Genomic DNA, 13,449 nt, shown 5'->3' with positions numbered 1-13,449 from the left:
GACCATAGCAAACATCAACAAAGTTAAAAGCTGGTTTTTTGAAAAAATAAACAAAACTGACAAACCGTTAGCAAGACTCATTGAGAAACAAAGGGAGAAGAACCAAATTAACAAAATCACAAATGAAAATGGAGAGAACACAACAGACAACACTGAAATACAAAGGATCATAAGGGACTATTACCAACAGCTCTATGCCAATTAAATGGACAACTTGGAAGAAATGGACAAATTCTTAGAAAAGTATAACTTCCCAAAAGTGAACCAGAAAGAAATAGAAGATCTTAACATTCTCTTTTTAAATCAACCAACTTAAATTCCTCTCTGTCCCCACTGCACTCCCAAGTCTAGGCCAGATATAAAATCCTGCAGAGACTGAAGGCTGATTCCAGCACATCTTTCTGGAGACTGTGTTACCACTGTTTTTAGGGAAAAGAAAATTATTTGCTAACACAAAATCAATAGATTGTATATAAATATCCAACCTTCTGATTCTCTTGAAACATGGCCAACTGGCCTGCTTTCCAGCATGGTTGAGGGGGACGAAAGGCTGCTCCCAGTGGGCAGGCCTGTGCTGCCCAGGATCCAGCATGGGCACCTAGTCCTACTATCATTTTTCTTGCCTCCTGGGGCCATGAGTTTGTGAGAACTAGACTGCTAGCTCTCTTATGATAAAGATTTCTTTTGTCTTTATCAACTTTGACTTTGAAGCCTTTAACCCAGAACCCAGAACACAGTTTTGCCTTGTATGTTTGTTACATGATATAAAATATCTTGCAGATGCATATGACATTTCTTCTGATACTGAAACCCATGCAATTGATGTACAACTCTGCATAAATCTTTGATGCAGACTGGCATCTAATGATCTCTGCCGTTAGACCCATTACCTAAGGCCAGTTGTATGTCCCTGGGCTGTCCCTGAAGTCTTCACTTTGCCATTTTACAACTTATTCCCCCAGCAATCTCGTCTCCAATGAAGACATCAGTGCATATCTCATGAAGTGGCTAGGAAGATGACATGAAACCATGAATGTCAAGTATGGCCCCTAGTTACCATTTTCATGATGTTCTTAGCAGATTTTTCTCCAAGTAGGCAAGGTTCACCATCATCTTAGAAGTCCATGCAGATCAGTTTGATTTTCCAGCCAAGATTTAAGGAAGAGATTACAGTTCAATTGTCTGTATTCTGAGAAGCTTCAAAGACCACTCGCCAAGGGCACTGATGAAGGTACAGATTTAGCAAAAGCTTTGAATTTTTATCAGATCTATTAGTGGCATAAAGGGGAAAACTAGGGTAGGTCAGAGCATATATAACTTGGGGCTCCTGGTAACCACTACATGCTAAGAACCCGAACTTCCCTGAGTACTTGGAGCCAGGAAAGAGCGTGAAGTGGCTTGTGCTCCTCGGGCTGGTGGCCTTCTCAGAGTGCATAGTCAAGTAAGTATGTGGACTGTAAGCTACATCATCTTCCTTTCTCGGATTTTTCTTTTCATCTGATTATTCTTCCAGCCATCAAGTTTAGATGGGAATGAATATTTCCCTGACAGTCTTAAAGTTCAACCCTTACTTATTGATAAGTACCTTGCTTTAGGAACTGGGGATCCCAAGGGTCTTGGTGTAGATTTGCATGGTTGCACAACTCTTGGGGTCCAGTCATGACCTATTGAAAATGCAACTCCTTACAACTGTTCAGTGCACAGTCTATGCAGATGTATGTGTGGTCCTGTGGAATAGTACTTTTCTACATTTTATTCAACATGTCCTCTTTGTTCCCTGTCTACTTCATTGTGTATATGTCTATGTCTGCATCTCTGTATCACTATCATTTACCTCTCCTTCTCTTTGGACATCTCTGTGAGTGTATTTCTCTCTGTGTTGTTTTCTTTTAATTTTTCACTTGACTCATTCTTCCTTCTTGAGCCTCTGAATTTCCCTTACTTGTTCCCTATCTCCTGGATTCTCCTTTCAACTCGCTCTTCTCTTTCGACTTGGAGAAAGATACACTCCTTTACATACAGTTTTATATCTGATAAGCAGTGTGACCACAGCAAATTCAGTAACCTCTTGCATTTCAAATTGCTCCCTTGTAAAAGAGCATAAGAGTCCCCCTTCTACCTCTTCCTTGAGGTTCTATGAGAAGGATACAGTGGGATGGCAACAGCAATGCTAATGCCTGTCATTGTTGAGATCTTCCTATTTATCAGGTACCTTATATCCATCACTTCACTTATCCCCAAGAAATTCTATTTGGAGGGTTTGTATTGTTACATTTCACCATATTACCAAGGGGGAGATTGAACACCACATGGTCATATGTCTTATCCCAGATTGCAGAACAGAACCTGTAACCAAACCTATGTCTTTGCCATGGTATATGCATGAAATTCTGATAATAATATGCCTCATAAAAATGATTAGAAAATACACAGGGCCATTACAAAGACAGTTATACATGAACACTGACAGCTAATTGTAGCTTCTTCTTTGTCAAATGCTTGGTAAAGTATGCCTCTAACCAGAGGGAAGATCATGAGAAAAACCCTCAGTGAAGAAAACATGCTGAACAATTTCGTGAAGGAACATGCTTACAGACTGTACCAGACTTCTTCTCCTGGCTCAAATATAGCTACACACCCCCTGAGAAACATGGAGGATGTGAGTATTTGGCGGGGTTGGTGCTTCACAGCGCCCCCTGGTGCTCTAGCCTAACACCGGGGCTCATCTGGAAGTGCCAGGTGGGATGTGGGGTTGGGGTTCGTGTAGGAGGCAGAAACACTGGAAAACAGTGACCCAATCCAGAGGAGAAGACACTCTCATCCTCAACTGTTGGTCTTTGTGACTGGGCCTGGCAATTACCAGGTGGCAAGTATATATCAATTTCTGTGTCAAAGATGTGTCATTAGTTTGAGGGAGATTGTTCCTTCTGAAATAAGTGAGTTAGTCAGTTACAGATGAAGACTGACCCGTCACTGATCAATTGGTAGAACCAAAGGCAAAGCAATTGTGAATCCCCAGGCAGAGAAATTCAGGTTCCACAGATGCAAGAACCACAGCCGTAAAAAGTTCCTGAACCTGTATTCCGTGTAAGGCCATAAGTATTTAACACTGTGGTTACTGTTTTTAGATTAGAAAAAGAGCTTATTTAGTCTTCAAGAATGCTCATGCCAGCCTGAGAGACAGGCATATTAGTAATAGATGTAAAATGAAAAGGTCACCTGTGTGCTGTTGATTGGATGTGTTCTGAGTTTAGAGGGAGTGGCTGAGGTTGATCAAGAAGGACGTCCTGGAGAAGGGGGTGTTAAGCCTATGTTTGAGAGACTACAGAGCTTCTCAAATGAAGGCACCAGGACTTCCCTGGGTGTCTAGTGGTCCTGGAGGTCCAGTGGTTATGCCTCTGTTCTTCCAAAGCAGGTTGTACCAATTCAAGACCTGGTCATAGTCAATATCCTGCATACCACGTAGCACAGGAAAAATATATCAAATGCAGGCACCTCTGTGACCAACGTCAGTGAGCTGCATGGTGGTTAGAAAGTGATCTCAAGTGATAGTGACATCCAGAGGGAGGCCTGAGTGTGGGAATAGAGGGTAGCCACTTCTGCACTAACCTACTCCCTCCTTTCCCCTGTAGATGCTCTAAGTGGGTAACATCACCATTGGAACACCCCCTCAGGAATTCCAGATGGTCTTTGACTCAGCCTCATTTGACTTGTGGGTGCCATCCGTCTTTTGCACCAGCCCAACCTGTTGTGAGTACAGACACCCCTTACCCGGACCATCTTTCCCTTGCCCTGCCACCCTGTTTTGCACCTTTGGCACCTGATGACACTTATCTCTTGTGTCTGCAGCCTCACACGTTATGATCAGACATATTGAGTCTTCCATCTTCTGGCCTATCAGAAACACCTTCAGCATAGAATACTGTTCTGGGAGTATGAAGGGAGTTCATGCTCCTGACAACGTTCGGGTAACAGTGTAACAAATGCTGAGTCAGGACTGGCTGTGGGGTGACCACTGCTTGCAAAACTGATGCAGGACCATTGGCAGGACGTTCCTAGCCTCAATCCGTAGATTGGCCATCTTACCCACAGGATCCTGTCCCTGGGGAGGCAGTGCCCATGGGGACACACAAGCACATATTTTAGCGAACCCAGAGAGTGGCTTGAGATGGGGACTTGCAGCTTCTCTGCCCATGAGCACGTCAAGGTTCATTTTGCTGGGAATGAGAAGAGGGGACAAAAGCACCCACTTTCATATTCACAGACTCTTCCAGGCACTTTCAGGTGCTAACTGGTTTAGTTCTGCAACAACCCCACACAGCAGTTACTCTGATTAGTTCATGTGGCATATTAGGAAACTGAAGTACAGACATCAAGGGCCTTGCTGAGGACACACATGTGGTAAACACTGGAGCTCGACTGGCTTTTCAGGACTGAAGTTGCAGTGGGGTGTTTGGGGACAGAATAAAACTGATCTGGGTACCCTCGGGGCAGTCAAGGGCTTCAGGTATCCAGACTGGGAAACTGGAGGCCTGAGAAGTTAGGGGGCCTCATAAATGAGTTCTCACTCTAGGGGGCCTTTGAGAGTCTAATAAAACCTATGGCCTGCCTCCCCCAAAGTACTTGAGTAGTTCCCCTCTCTCTCTTTTTCTCTCATATACACTCACACAAAGACCCACATATCCCGAAAAGTGAATTCCCCAGGCAGTAATTTCATAGATCCCTGCAAGCAAGATTGTGTTTTCGGCTTCTGTCTTCCTGGACAGACGCAGAATCCACAGTACCTTACAGAGAATGCAGTCCATTCCTGTCATTAGGTCACAGTGATGCCAAAGAGAAGGCTACCTTACTCTCGGCTCATTTTGTCCACAAGGGGGAACCGATGGGACCTGGCCTGACTCTTAGTTGCCCCACCTGTACAGAACCACCAGGCCAAATTGACTCACTCAGTTGGTGTTTTTCAGAGGGGCAGATGTTTTAAAATTCATAGCCTCTCTCAAATGGAACCCAAATCCCCCTCCCAGCATGGTCTAACTGTCTGAGTTCCACCGAAGACACAGCCCAACCTCAATTCTTCTCTGAGGATCTAATGGCAATGCATCCCAGTCCAGTCCTAGCCTCACCTCACGTATCTGTAAGTGGGATCACTCTTCTCTTCCACAGATTGGGGACCTTGTAAGGACTGACCAGCAATTCGGCCTAAGCATGGAGCAATCCGGGTTTGAGGGAATACCTTTTGATGGTGTCTTGGGATTGAACTACCCCAACTTATCTTTCACTGGAGGCATCCCCATCCTTGACAACATGAAGAATCAAGGTGCCGTTTCTGAGCCTGTTTTTGCCTTCTACCTGAGCAAGTAAGTCTGAGATGGACAATCCATTTCTCCAAATTAGCTGTAATTTGCTTTCAGTTGCATGAAATTTATAGAACACTTGAGAAAGAAGTATGCTGAGAGATAATCTAATCCAAGATAACTATGGCCCCAGGGCCCTACCTGGCTTCACCACCTGCTTTTAGAAATAACGTTTTATTGGAACATAACCCTGCTCCTGGGCTCAAGATCAATAACTTGGTCTAGGGGGATGAGTGAGGAGGGAGACTAATGAGAAGCAACAGGAAACAAGTTGAAGGAAAAGGCATTAGGATTTGACTATGAATTTGATAAGGAAGGAGAATGATGGTGGATAGCTTTCCTTCCTCATTAGCATTTTACTGGTAATGAAGGACCACTTACCCAATTTGCAAGAGCCAGTGAAAAATAAAAGTGTGGGACACAAAACAAAAGTGTGGGACCCCTTGTTCATGAAATATTAGGCATTTCAAGACACAAGAGCAGAGGTGGGGTTGCTTCTGAGTGTGGGGCCCTTTGGACAGTAGAGGTCACAGGCTAGTGGAGCCAACTCTGGGTGACCTGATCCCACACCCTTAGCACTCCCAGGCCTTGATTTTCCGGAAAAATGACAAAGGGGACAAGGGGAAATACAAAATGCTTCAGCACCCTGTCCTCTGAGGGTGTCTGAGCACTCATGTCACAGGAGGTCCAGGGCATCTTCAGCAGATATAGTGGGTAGAGCCCAGCCAGGTGACTCAGCTTCTAACCTCCTCTGTGCCACTCATTAGCCAGTAACCGACCTCCGTCTGGTTCCCAGTCGCTCCTAGCCTCGATTTCTGCATCTGTCGAGGAGGACATTATTAGGGCCTTGATGGGTGGAGAAGCAAAGCTCTCAGACAGTGCTGTTGTTACCGTCCTCCAAGGATCCCCCCCACTGTCTTCTCTCTACAGGAGCAAGCTGGAGGGCAGTGTGGTGATGTTTGGTGGGTTGGACCACCGCTACTACCAGGGATGGCTCAACTGGCTACCATTGACCCAAGCGGGCTACTGGCATGTCCACATGGACCGGTGAGCCTCTCTCTCTGAGGGTCAGCCCAAGGGATGCTCCACATCTGTACATGGACACAGGCAGATACTCACAAATGGATTCTCAAACACACAGTCACACAAATATATACACCATCCTCAATGACACAGACAGACACACAGACATATGGAAACACACAAGCAGACACATATACACATACACAGAGACACATATAAACATGCATAACTAGTCAGAGACACAGAAGCACACACAGCGACACATACAAACACACATACAAACAAACACACAAGCACATAGATACACAAACAGCCCATGGGTTCATAATCCCCAGGCCTCCTGACAAGCGCTCTGACCAGGGTCCTCACAGGGTCCAGAGAGGTCTGTGCAGCTGGGAGAGCGCTGCACCCGCTGCCCTGTGAGGCGGGGAGCACGGTCATAGGACTCTGCAGTGTGGTGAACAGGATCAGGGAGGATTTCACCAGCTTGGACAGCATTATAAGATGACCAACTGTGCAGGGCCACCTGGGACCAAGCAAGTTCTCAGTACAGATAAGTCTCAGTTTGCAAACAGGGAAAGTCCTCAGCAAATGGGGAAAACTGGTCTCCTTATGGAGAAGCTACCCAGCAGTGGAAAGAGGTTGGTTGCAGTCTTAAGGCGTGAAAGCAACTAATAAAAAGGACACCCCATGTACCTGGGCATACAGTGGGGCAGGGGCTATAACAGAAAATCAGAAAGGTGGGATCCAGGAGTGACCTGAGGAAAAGAGGTTTCTGTCCTCTTGGATAGGATTCTGTGTGATACCCTCAGACAAAAGCTGACCTGTTCTTTTGAGTTTCTGTGGGCTAGTCATGTATTTCCTGGCCAGGGTCTCAGGGTCTGAGCTGGTTGTAGGAGCAGTGCTGGGAGACACCCTCTCCCAGAGGAGCCCCTCTCTCCCTCCACTATGAGAATCTTCTGCTCCTGCAAATCTCCATCTTCACTCTGTTTGACCCATTATTTGTTCCACACCGGATATAGCTCTCTGGATGTATCTCATTATTTTCACAGTTTTCATTCACTCATTCAACACACAAACATTGGGCACCACTGTGTGCCGGCACTGAATGGAGGCAATGAGAATAAAACTTGCCCTCACATCTAAGAAGGCAGATACACAGAAATGACACACACACTTAGTGAATTGTGACTTTGGTACGTGCTAGATGTGAGGAAGGGTCTATAGAGAGTGGCCAAGAGAGGAGACTGATAAACACCACAGGAAAGACTTCCATGAATCCATGACAATTAAGCTGGAATCTGGAAGATGAGAAGAAATTTGCTAGTGAAGGAGGAGAGAAGTCTTCTAGGAAGGAAGACCAGCTTGTGTCAAGGTACAAAAGATCCTGGTGTATTCAAGTACTGCATTCAAGGATGTCAAAGGAGGTGCTGTGTCGAGAGCAGATAAAAAGAGTCAGGGCAAGAGACAAAGGGCTGTTTAGGAGACAGTCAGGAAGGGGGCAGCTCTGGGGAGACTCAGAGTGACCTTGATGCCCATTTTCTTACACTGTCTCTCAGCATCTCCATGAAAAGTCAGGTTATTGCTTGTTCTGGAGGCTAAGCTCCTTGTGGACACTGGGACATCACTGACCCTTGGCCCAAGAAGACTGGTCAATAATATCCTGAGGCTCATTGGCGCCACACCACGGGGTTCCGAGGTGAAAGGTCATGCCCTAGCGTCACTCCCAGTCTCCACACACAAGTATCTCCAGGCACAGCCTCTCTCCCTCTGACTCTAGCAGCACTATGCTTCATGTTTTGTGGTCCATAACCTGTCCTCTATTATCTTCTATCAATGGCATCAACTACTAACTGCCATCTCAAGCCTACACCATTAAGATGAGGGGACAGTACTGAGGGTTGGTTCTCAAACTGGAGCTTGCGGGAACCTTTGGACTGCTGCTGGGAGGAGGGCGACATCTGCAGGCCATGTCACACCATTGCAGATGCCTCTGAGCCTTGTGGCTGGGCCAGTGCCTTCCACAGAACCAATCACTTGAGAGTAAAGGGCCGTCTGGGACACTGATCATCCTGAAATAAATGTGGAGATGCCACACCACGCTGGCATGGTGGGAGTCACAAGGCGAGGGGAACACTGAGGTCTTCAGTCCTCAGAGAGCTTCGGTTCAATCTGAACACTTAGGTGCATGAACATGAATGTGAGTGCTAGCAGTCCCTGAAATAGGCCTTGTTACAAGGAGAATGTCTGGGGACAATCCCAGTGTGATGTCCCAGCATAAATTAACAGTCTCCCTTCCCTTCTCAAAGTATTTCTGCTTTGGATGATAAATTACATGGTCACCATAGTTCTCGGCTGCTTCTTCCTCTTGCTCTTACCAGATGCTCCCTTTGTGAGTTGGGGTACCCAACCACTACTCGGACTGGGGATGTTGAATACTAAGGTGAATAAAGGGTGCACAGTGACTGCTCACCTGGAACAGGGTGGAGGCTTCATGTCAGCTCCCTGTGGGAGTACATAGCAGGCTGATGGGCTCAGAGAAGGCTTTGAGGAACAGAAGGAATTTCAGGAATTCTAAAACCACAAACTCATGGAGCCATATGGAGGGTTGCTTGGTTCTAGGCAACACTGCACTGGATTCCATGCAAATGGCATCCCAAGGTGCTCTGTATTGGGGCACTGGGGACTTACTAAAGGTGATGACGGCTACTGACTGACCGGTGGGAATGGGAAACCAGAATAAGTTACCCAATCAAGCCTGGAGTGGCCAAAGAGGGTGAGTGTGGGCCAAAGGAGGCTTCCCACAGTTACTGAGTTAAGTCTTCAAGAACGTGTTGTGGGCACTGCTATATTTAAGATGGATAACCAACAATGAGTTACTGTGTAGCACAGGGAACTCTGCTCAGTTATGACAGCCAGGATGGGAGGGGTATCTCCGGGTCCAGGAGACAAAGGTACATACAGTTGAGTCCATTTACTGTCCACCTGAAACTCAGAATATTGTTAATCAGCTATACTCCAATACAAAATAAAATTATTTAATAAAGGTTGGATTGTGGGGATGCCAGAGGAGGACCTGCATTCTCTATAGAGAAAACAAATAGCAGGAGTCAGAAGGAAAGAAACAGGGAGTGAGGAGAACCAGGGGACACTCCTGTTCTTTTCTAATAATTGTACTGAAGTGTGGCTGATCTTCAGTGTCGCCTTAAGTTCTGCTGCATAGCAATGTGACTCATTTATACACATAAAAAATATATATTTTTCCTCTTATTCTTTTTCATGTGGTTTATCACTGCATATTGAATATAGTTCCTTATTCTCTACAATAGGAATTTGTTGTTTATCATTCCACTGTTTCCTGAACTCCCAGTCCTCCACTCACCACACCCTTCCTCATGGCAGCCACATGTATGGGCCCTTTTTGGTTTTGGATGAACTCTCACATGCCCTGAAGCTCATAAAACCACTTGATACTTACCAAAAGAGGAAAATAAAACCAAGAACGCTGCTCGGTCTCGATATTGGGGGGAGTCGCTGATAAGGACTCAGGCTGACTGATGTGTGTCTCTGACTCCCCCAGGATTCTAGCGGCGACTGCTATACCACCTTTAAAGAGAACACAGCGAGTGCATCTGCAGAGACCTGGGTCCTGGGTGACGTCTTCCTGAGGCAGTACTTCTCGGTCTTTGATCGAGGAAATGACAGGATTGGCCTGGCACAGGCAGTGTAAATGCTTGGGGTGATTCAGCAATCAGTAAGGCCACTCCTAACACACACTCACTCACACTTAGGACACTCCTGCCCAGGATGCTGATGAACTGCATTTGGTGGTCTGCACACCCTGTTCTCAGTAAAGAATGAAGTGTTTCTCTCATAATGGTGCTGAAACAAATGGGTGCCTCTGTTTGTGTCTGGGAGTGAAGGATCTAGAACCAAGTCTGAATCAAAATTGAGAGGAGCCCACTCCAACTGACTTCAAGGAAAAGGGAGACTCATTGAAATGATTCTGGGAATCCAGGACACAAGAATCAGAGTAAATACAAAGATCTGTGACTGGACCCAAGAAATCAGAAGTCATGAGTTCTCTCTTTCTCACCCTCGCTCTTTCCCTTAGCTCTCCTTTGGGGGTCTTAGCCTGACAACTTTCTTCCTTAAGGCTTCTACACCTAGTGAGGGACTCCAAGCTACCTGCCTTAGTATTTTGTATACACAAGGTATCACCTAGTAAGAAAAGAAGCTTGGGGATATCAGAGTTCAATGGTGTTCTCTGAATGACCCACCTCAGATCACCTGAACAGCCCCAGATCAGCCATCCTGGCAGGGCCATGGGGTCCTATGACTGGCTTTACATGGTCATTGGCCCTGAACCAGCAGCACACAGTATTCTCAGTTTCCTTCAGAACTACATGCATGAAGCTGGGGAGAGGCAGCCCCAAGGATAGCGACTGGGGGATGGTCTAGGCCATGGAAGAGTTCATGATGACCCACCAACTCCACCACCTCCTCATTCAGAGGAATTCTAAGGGGTAATGAAATAGACTCTCTATGTCCCATCTCAGATGATCTTATCACTGGGCTTCTCCTCCAGGGGAGTTTGGGTGAGGTAGTTCCCGCAGAGCTGGTTCCCTCTTGTTCCCACACTCCAGTCACCAGCTCTCTGCCACATACGCCTGCTCTGTCCTTTCCAGTCCTACTTGGTAAGTGATGGCCCCAGGGGATCCCTGAGCCATCCCCCTCCTCCAGGGCCCAGAATGCCCATTCCTTGGCCTCCAGTGCTGCTGGGGAGAATGCAACATATGTTTTGGGGCCCCCAGGGTACACAGAGCCTTCAGCCTTTTTGAGCTTCCTCCAGGGGTGGAGCTACAAGTTCTTTGCTTGGAACTGCCAGGTTAGGCACTTTTGCAGTGGAAGCATCCATTCTTTCCACCTGGAGGCCCTCAGTAGATGCCTCAGCTGAGACAGCAGGGGTCAGAGGTTGATTTCCTTTCAGAATGACTGGCTTAATCTTCTTGTTGTATAAGGGACTCTCAAGAATCTTCTCAAGCACCACAGTTCAAAAGCTTAATTTTTTGGCATTCACTCTCTTTTTGTCCAGATCGTACACCTATGCATGATTCCAGGAAAAAATCTTATCTTTGACACTACAGACTTCTGTAGCAAAGTGAGTCTCTGCTTTTATTACACTGTTCAGGTTTTTCATAGCCGTGCTTCCTTCCAAGGAGCAAATATATTTTAATTTTGTGGCTGCAGTCAAGATCCATAGTGATTTTGGAGCCAAGAAAATAAAATCTGCCACTGTTTCCACTTTTCCTCATCTATATGCCAAGAATTGTGGGACTGAATGCCATGACTGTTGAGTATTATTTTGAGAATAGTTTTTTGAATCTTGAGTTTTAAGCCACTTTTTGCATCTCCTCTCCTCATCAAAAGGCTCTTTATTTCTTCTTTGCTTTCTGCCATTAGGGAGGTGTCATCTTCATATCTGTGGCTGTTGATAATTCTCCCAGCAATCTTGATTCCAGCTTGAGATTCATCAAGTTTGGCATATTGAATAATGTATCCTACATATAAGTTCAATAACCAGAGTGACAATGTATACCATTTCATGCTCCTTTCCTGATTTTAAATCTTTCAGTTGCTCCATGTCTGATTCTAACGGCCACTTTTTGACCTACACACAGACTTTCAGGGGACAGGTAAGGTGATCCTCTACTCCCATTCCCTTAAGAATTTGCCACAGTTAGTCGTGGTCCACACAAAGAAAGGCTTTGACATGGTCAGTGAAACAGATGAAAAGGTTTTTCTGGGATTCCCTTGCTTTCTCTATGATCATGGATGTTGGCAATTTGATCTCTGGTTCCTCAATCTATTTTTTACATTTGAAACTTCTCAGTTCATGTACTGCTGAGCTTACCTTGAAGGACTTTCAGCATTACCTTGCTAGCAAGTGAGATGAGCGCAATTGCATGATAGTTTGCACATTCTTTGAAAATGCCTTTCTTTTGGATTGGTTGAAAACTGACCTTTTCCTGTACTGTGGCCACTGCTGAGTTTTGCAAACTGCTGGCATATTGAATGCAGCAGTTTTATAGCCTCGTTCCTTAGAATGTTTTAAACAGCTTATCTGGAATTCCATCACCTCCACTAGCTTTGTTTGTAGTAATGCTTCCTAAGGCCCACTTGACTTCATACTCCAGTATATCGGGCTTTACAAGAGTGAACCAAGCATCATCCCTATCCCGAATTTATGACCATTTTTGTACAGTTCATCTTGGCATTCTTGCCACCTCCTCTTAATCTCATCTGCTTCTGGTATGCCTTTGACTTTGCTGTCCTTTATTCTGCCTGTCTTTGCATGAAGTGTTCCTCTGGTAGCTCCAATTTTCCTGAAGAGTTCTATACTATTTACAATTCTATTATTTTCCTCTAATTCTTGCACTTTTCACTTACAAAGACTTTCTTATCTCTCCTTGATTTTCTCTGGAGATCTGCATTCCACTGGGTATATCTTTCCCTTTCTCCTTTGCCTTTCACTTCTCTTATTTTCTCAGCTGTTTTTAAGACCTCCTCAGGCAACCACTTTTCCTTCTCACATTTGTTTTTCTTGGGGATGGTTTTGGTGACAGCCTCCATACAATGTTACAAACCTCCATCCATAGTTCTTCAGACTACCAGACCTAATCCCTTGAATCTATTTTTCATCTCCGCTATATAATCATAAGGATTTGATTCAGGTCATAGTGGTTTTCCTTACATTCTTCAGTTTAAGCCTGAACATGGCATGCTTCTGCCTAAGCATTCTGCCAGATCACCACCAACCACTCCCAGTGGGTGTGGAGCAAAAACACGCAAATTGAGGACTATTGCCCTGGGGTTTTGCTTGACGATTCACGTGTATAGGTGTGTGAACTTGATCAAATCCCTTAACCTCAGTTTTCTCATCTGGAAAATGGGCGCCATGATGATATTTCCACCTTCTAGATTGCAGGTGTGCCTGCTAAGAACAAGTGGTGCTGAGAGGGCTTTCTGGGTTCCTGAGTCTGGAACAAATATGAATTATCTTCCCACACGG

The 13,449-nt window shown here is 45.5% G+C and overlaps 1 pseudogene; it reads left to right on the top strand.

Moving 5' to 3' along the window:
- Positions 1 to 1,341: 1,341 nt before the first annotated feature.
- LOC122430810 lies at positions 1,342 to 10,107 on the top strand (annotated as a pseudogene).
- Positions 10,108 to 13,449: the final 3,342 nt, after the last annotated feature.

Source organism: Cervus canadensis, chromosome 29, assembly GCF_019320065.1.
Source record: "Cervus canadensis isolate Bull #8, Minnesota chromosome 29, ASM1932006v1, whole genome shotgun sequence".
Classification (NCBI taxonomy): domain Eukaryota; kingdom Metazoa; phylum Chordata; class Mammalia; order Artiodactyla; family Cervidae; genus Cervus; species Cervus canadensis.
Note: the sequence above shows the minus strand (reverse complement) of the source record. Positions and strands in the feature narration are given on the sequence as shown.